We start from the raw sequence: 6,000 nt of genomic DNA, 5'->3' as shown, positions 1-6,000 counted from the left end.
ACAATAACTTTGAGAGCGGAATTCAAAGACATTTTTTGAAGCAGACAAGAGCCCAGGAGGCCATAAAAGACCAAATTTTCATGCAAAATGAAACGATTGTGAATCAATGATCTGGAGTTTTCCTAGATGGAGTTTGATGTCAGGAACTCAATGCAAGTCTCGGTTCGTCAATCGGAGTCCATTTGGCCCCCATTTAATCCCCGCAAGGTTTCACATTATGAAGTAGCTACATGATTCAAAAGTCAGAAAATGTGTGACACATTTCAGCTTTATAGATTTCTACATCATGAAGCCATGCGGCCAAACCGATCTCGAATCTGAGCTCGTTTGCCCCTCCAAAAGTAAAAAATCCACTTGCTAGACAGTGTGAACACCCAAAGGGTGGACCGGATATTTAATAAATGACATGCAAATGTAATGAAATGAAACAAATGATAAAAAATAGTAGTCATGAGCAGAAAGGGGATGCAAATTTTTTTGCGCCCCAAATTTGTGGAGATTTGTGTCTCTCCAATGCTGGGTATCATTAAGAATTGACTGCACATTCCTGATCTACTCAGAGAGGGCTCTGTTTTGGGTGTAGCATGATGGTTTTCATGAAGGGAATCAAAAATCTGATTTTTAGTCTTTCTCTCTCCTCTCTCATCTCTCCTCTTGCTGCCTGTTAACATGTGTGATTCTATGAGAGAAGGGGGTGGGGTTTGATGGACATTTTTAATTGAATAATGGAATCAAAGCAAAGGAGATCATAGATCAGAGTTGGAGAGAGTGTTAGTGACCATAAATGAGTGTTAGTAACCTCCCAACCATTAAATACATGCCTCCAAAATCGAGAAATCGAGTTTCTATGCATAAGCACTTTTTTTAAAAAAAGAAAGATGTTTGATGAAATTGTTTGTAAATGAATTTATTTGAGTGGAAATCCTAAAATTTATAAAAAATCTTGAAGAAAACTAGAAAATCTAGTTATTTAATAATTTACATCAAAACACGCAAAATCCATAATTTTGCGATTTTCATGAAAATGATAAATTTTGGGGGGTTTTGTTGTGATTTTAGGGTTCATATGGAGTAAAAATGAATATAAAATCAATGTTCAATAACTGTGATCAGTCTCAACTTATAAATCAAAAATATCAAAAATTTTATTTAAATACATGAAGAAAAATAGTGAAAAAGGAAACATTTTAGTTTTTTGTGCTAGAAAATTAAGGAAAAATATATTTTATATCTGTGTGAGAGCAGATTTTAGAGACCATGAAGCACGAAAAAGAAGTGGATTAGTGAAGATTTTAGGCAGGAATTTAAAGTCGACGAGAGTGGAACTTGAAGATCCAACAATTTTAGAGACTAAGGAAGAAGTGGATTAGTGCGGATTTCAGGCATGAATATAAAGTCGACGAGAGAGCGGAACTTGAAGATCCGACAATTTTAGAGACCAAGGAAGATGAAAATGCAAAAATTCAGTCACTGCAGTGCTTGTGGATTTTTTGTAATTTTTTTGACCATCGAATTGGAAAGAGAGAGCTTCCTAGCTGTTCGGGATGTTGAGTCAGTTAAGCAGGATATTTTGCAACTCGATTCGGACGTCGGACAAGCTAAATGGGAAACCGGACGGGAAAGGTTAAAATGGCCAAAGTTTAGGAAGATTTGGGCTTTTTTTTTGGGGGGGGGGGGGAGGGGGAGAGGGGCGCTATTTTGCAATGGCGTGGCATGATGCTACTACCCCCCCATATGGCGACGTTTTTTGGTGGAGGAGGCATTGTGGGCTGCAAGCAGCTTATCGAATAGAGATTGGCATTGATGTTCCTTCAATTCTTGCTCTTCGACACACTTCTCCATTCGTGCAATGGCTATATGATCATAAAGTAGTGATTCTAGTCTTTCTATCTCCTCCCTCCTCTCTCCTGGCTGCTCACACGTATGGATTTATGGAAGAAAGGGAAGGAGATGGATGTGAGAGGCTGATGGAATAAGTGTTATGGGGCAGAGGAGATTGTAGATCAGAGTTGGAGAGCATCAACAGCAGAAAATAAGTGTCAGCGGGGCCTTCCAACCATTAATTGCGCACCTCCAAAACTAGGTTTCTATGCGTAAGCACTCATTTTATTCGTTTTATGAAAGATGTTTGATGAAATTTTTTGTAAATGAGTTCATTTGATTGGAAATGCCAAAAATTATAAAAAATATTAAAGAAAAATAGAAAATTTACTCGTTTAAAAATTTAAAACAAAACATGCAAAATCCGTAATTAATCTATTTTCATGAAATGATAAAATTTGGGGGTTTTGTTGTTATTTTAGGGTTCATATAGAGTAGAAATGAATTTAAAATCAATGGTCAGTAATTGTGATTAGTTATAACTCATAAATAAGAAATATCATAATTTTTATTTAAATAAATGAGGAAAAATCGTGGAAAATAGGAAAACTTTAGGCTTTTGTGTTAGAAAATTAAGAAAAAATATGGTTTATGTTTGTGAATGTATGACATGGTTGTAGCATGAGGGATAAGCCTTAGTTCAACTTTTTCTTCATGTTAAAGTATGTTTTTACCACTTTTTATAAGAAATATACATAGAAAAACGTCTATTTATACCTATCAACAATGCACAATCTAAACGATAGGGGGGAAGAGGGGTTCTGATGCTGATTAGTTGCTGGAAATATATGAAATTCTGATCTATTTGTTTGCGCATACCATATAGGACGTTTATAGATTAAGTTTAAAGGGGTTAAGCTGCACTAGGTTGCTCGGGGTTGACCCTTAGCAATGACGCACGATGTATAGGTTGAAATCATTAAAACAAATGTTTGTTGCACTGCATAATGATGATTTATAAATTGTTTGAGCACTATGGCATTCACAATTGCATTGTGCATATCACATGGTAACTCTTGGATGCATTGCAATTGGTTTCTTATATACATGACCCACATTGAGTTGTTGTAAGACACCTAAGCTCTAGGTTTAAGCATTTAGGTTCCTTGGGAGATTGTCAAGTGAGGAAATTTCTATCTCCTAGATCATTTAAAATAAGAGTGGAGCTTGTTACGTCTTTATTATTTGTGTTAGCGGTGCATCAAGGGGCCAATCCCCTCAGTGTAGGAGAGCTGCAATGGGGCCATGGCATTTAGCTGGAGGGGTGCCTCCTTATGTTTGTTATTATTACAAGGTATTCTATACCAATCTATGTGTAGGGACTACCTATGAGGAGTGTGGGGTTTAATCATTGGACTACAATTTAGAACAAAGGCTAGATTTACGATAGTAGTTAGGGTAGTGTGTCCCTTATATGCTCCTGGCTGCGAGGCCGAGGGGTTATGTTCTTTGAGTGTAGAGAGGCCCCGCTAGTTCTATAATAGTGTATTTAGGTCCTGATATGTGGTGCATTTTCCAGGAGCCACTAATAAGTGGCGGTTTCTGTATCTTGGACAATTGGGACCAATTCATTAGTGTATGCCAAAAATCAGCGAGGTAGACTCATAATATCGTCAAACCGAGCTTCAAAAGGAAGAAAGAGCTGAGCAAGCTAGATGGTGAGCTGAAATAAATAGAAGATATTCTCTGTAAAGGAGCGGCCTGATATTCTTACAAGGGTGGGGTCTTAGTAACCCTAGCTTGACGCATAGTTTGTTAGGGGGGAGGAAGCTATAGTACTTCCCCCCTTTCAATTAGTCGGTCCACTTCAAGTTGGGTGATAGTTCAGATTGTTGAAAACCCTATAGTGAATCTGATCGTTACCATGGTGGCACAACCCATTGCAAATTCCTTTGGGATGGTAGATTTGCCAACCTTAGGGTTTCCTCTACCCATTTTTAATGGGTTAGCAGAGGAAGACATGGAATTTCATATCGATGAATTCTAAAAGTTAATGTTTAACTGTCGGATTCAAGATGAGGGACACTTGATGATGTTCTTCAATATGACTTTGAAAGGACGAGCTCCAATGTGGTATCATAGCCTAGAGATTGGAACCATAACTACAATTGACTTATTCTTTGTAGCCTTTCGAAGAGAGTTTGCCCCTGAAAGGGGAGGTTAGTATTGGATACGTGTCCTTAATGTTACACATCAAGAAATTCACGAGAATGTCTATGGGTATGCCAATAAAGTGAAGAAGGTATTTTAAAAATTGCAAACCTATATTCCTATTCTAGTCTGTTGCTTAGTTGCAATATTTTCTGAATGGATTAGACTTTAACATTCAAGTGCAGTTGAGCAATGTCGCTATTACCGACATTGATATGGCCATTACATGAGCAGAAGAGGTAGAATCAAAGTGACAAATCCAATGAGGGGTTCACTACGGAGGATATCTACCAAGTGACTTTGAATGAGCCAATAGAGGCTAAGGAGAGGATGAGGGATGTAGATGTAATTGAGCTCGATCTTGGTACGATGAATGATTCAAGGCCAATTAAATTAGGGTTTATGCTCAGTTTGGAAGAAAGGAAGGACTGCATGTCCTTCATTCAAGAATTCCACGATATATTTGCTTGGAGTTATGATGAGATGAGAGGACTTCCTCCTAGCTTGGCTATTCATACTGTTCCTTAGAAGCAAGGTAGCTACCCTATGTGGCAGAAAGTAAGGCGTATACCTTTCGAATTAAGGGACATGATATTCGAAGAATTGACAAAGCTAGGAAAGGATGGTCTAATATTTTTGGTTCAACACACGAAATGGTGCTCACTAGTTGTTATATCAGGAAGAAGAAGAACAATCAGATTTGGCTTTGTGTAGATTTTAGAGAGCTTAATAAGCAGACAGTTAAGGATTACTACCTGTTGCCTTTCATTGATCAAATTTTGGATCAGTTGGCAAGTAGGGAAATGTATTCCTTTATGGACTACTTTGTTGGATATAACCAAATGGCTATTTTGGAGAAAGAAAAATTGAAAATGAAAATTTATTACTATCTTCGGTATATTTGTGTATCATGTGACAGCCTTTGGCCTATGCAATGTGCCTAGATCTTGGCAACGAACAACTGATAAGACCCTTGGTGATATCTCCCCATAGGAGTTAAAAGTCTTTGTTGATGATTTGGGGGCAGTCACTACAAGAGAGAGACAATTGATTATTCTAAGGAAATGTTTTGAGCATTGTAGACAATTTTGTAAAGTGCGTATTTGGAGTGCCATATGGGTTGTTACTCGGCCATGTGGTTAGTTTAGCTGGTATTGCGATTGACCCTAAAAAGATCAAGGTTATAGTCTCTATGAGTCCACCATGTACTTCGAAAGAGGTGTATAGATTTTTGTCATCAATGGGATACTATCCAAGATCTATCAATGCACTAGCAGAAAAAGTGTTGCCATTGATGAACCTCCTATCTTTTAATTGTCTGTTTGAGTGGAATGAAGCCTATCAAGTATCCTTCGAGGATGTGAAGCAGGAATTAGCAAAAGTACTAATCCTAAAAGCACCTAGAAGAGATGAAGTTTTTATATATTTTCAGCAGCCACAATGTATAGTATAAGCTGCTGTTGCTTAGCTCAAATTTGGGAGGAGGAATGGTATCATCCCATTGCCTTTTCTAGTAGAAAATTGGGGATATATGAAGTCAATTATATGTACATGGAGGAATTGTGCCTTGAAATGGTATTTGCAAAGAAGAAATTCAGGCATTATATTCTCTATGAGAAGGTAGTATTCTTTACAAAGGCGGAAGGACTTAGATTGTTGCTGAACAAGTTGTAGCCACTTGACCATTTAGTAAAGTGGTTAATCACTTTGCAGGAGTTCGGTTATGAGATTAGGAAGAGCAAGCCATCAAAGCTGTAGGGTATTGTAGAATGTCTTGTGGATTTCGAGAAGACAAAGAAAATTCTTACTGAGGGAAGTGATATCAAAGGTCTATTTAAAATTGATACAGCTTCCATTCCTTCTTGGTATGCGGCAATAACACATTATTTATCAATAGGAGGATTTGGGGCTGCTTTATCAAAGTCTAAAAAGAGAAAGATCAACTAACAACCATTAGGCTTTTCAATT

The sequence above is a fragment of the Lygodium microphyllum genome, chromosome 3 (genome assembly GCF_053477565.2).
Source record: "Lygodium microphyllum isolate KBCC chromosome 3, Lygodium_microphyllum_v1.1.10, whole genome shotgun sequence".
Lineage (NCBI taxonomy): Eukaryota > Viridiplantae > Streptophyta > Polypodiopsida > Schizaeales > Lygodiaceae > Lygodium > Lygodium microphyllum.
Note: the sequence above shows the minus strand (reverse complement) of the source record.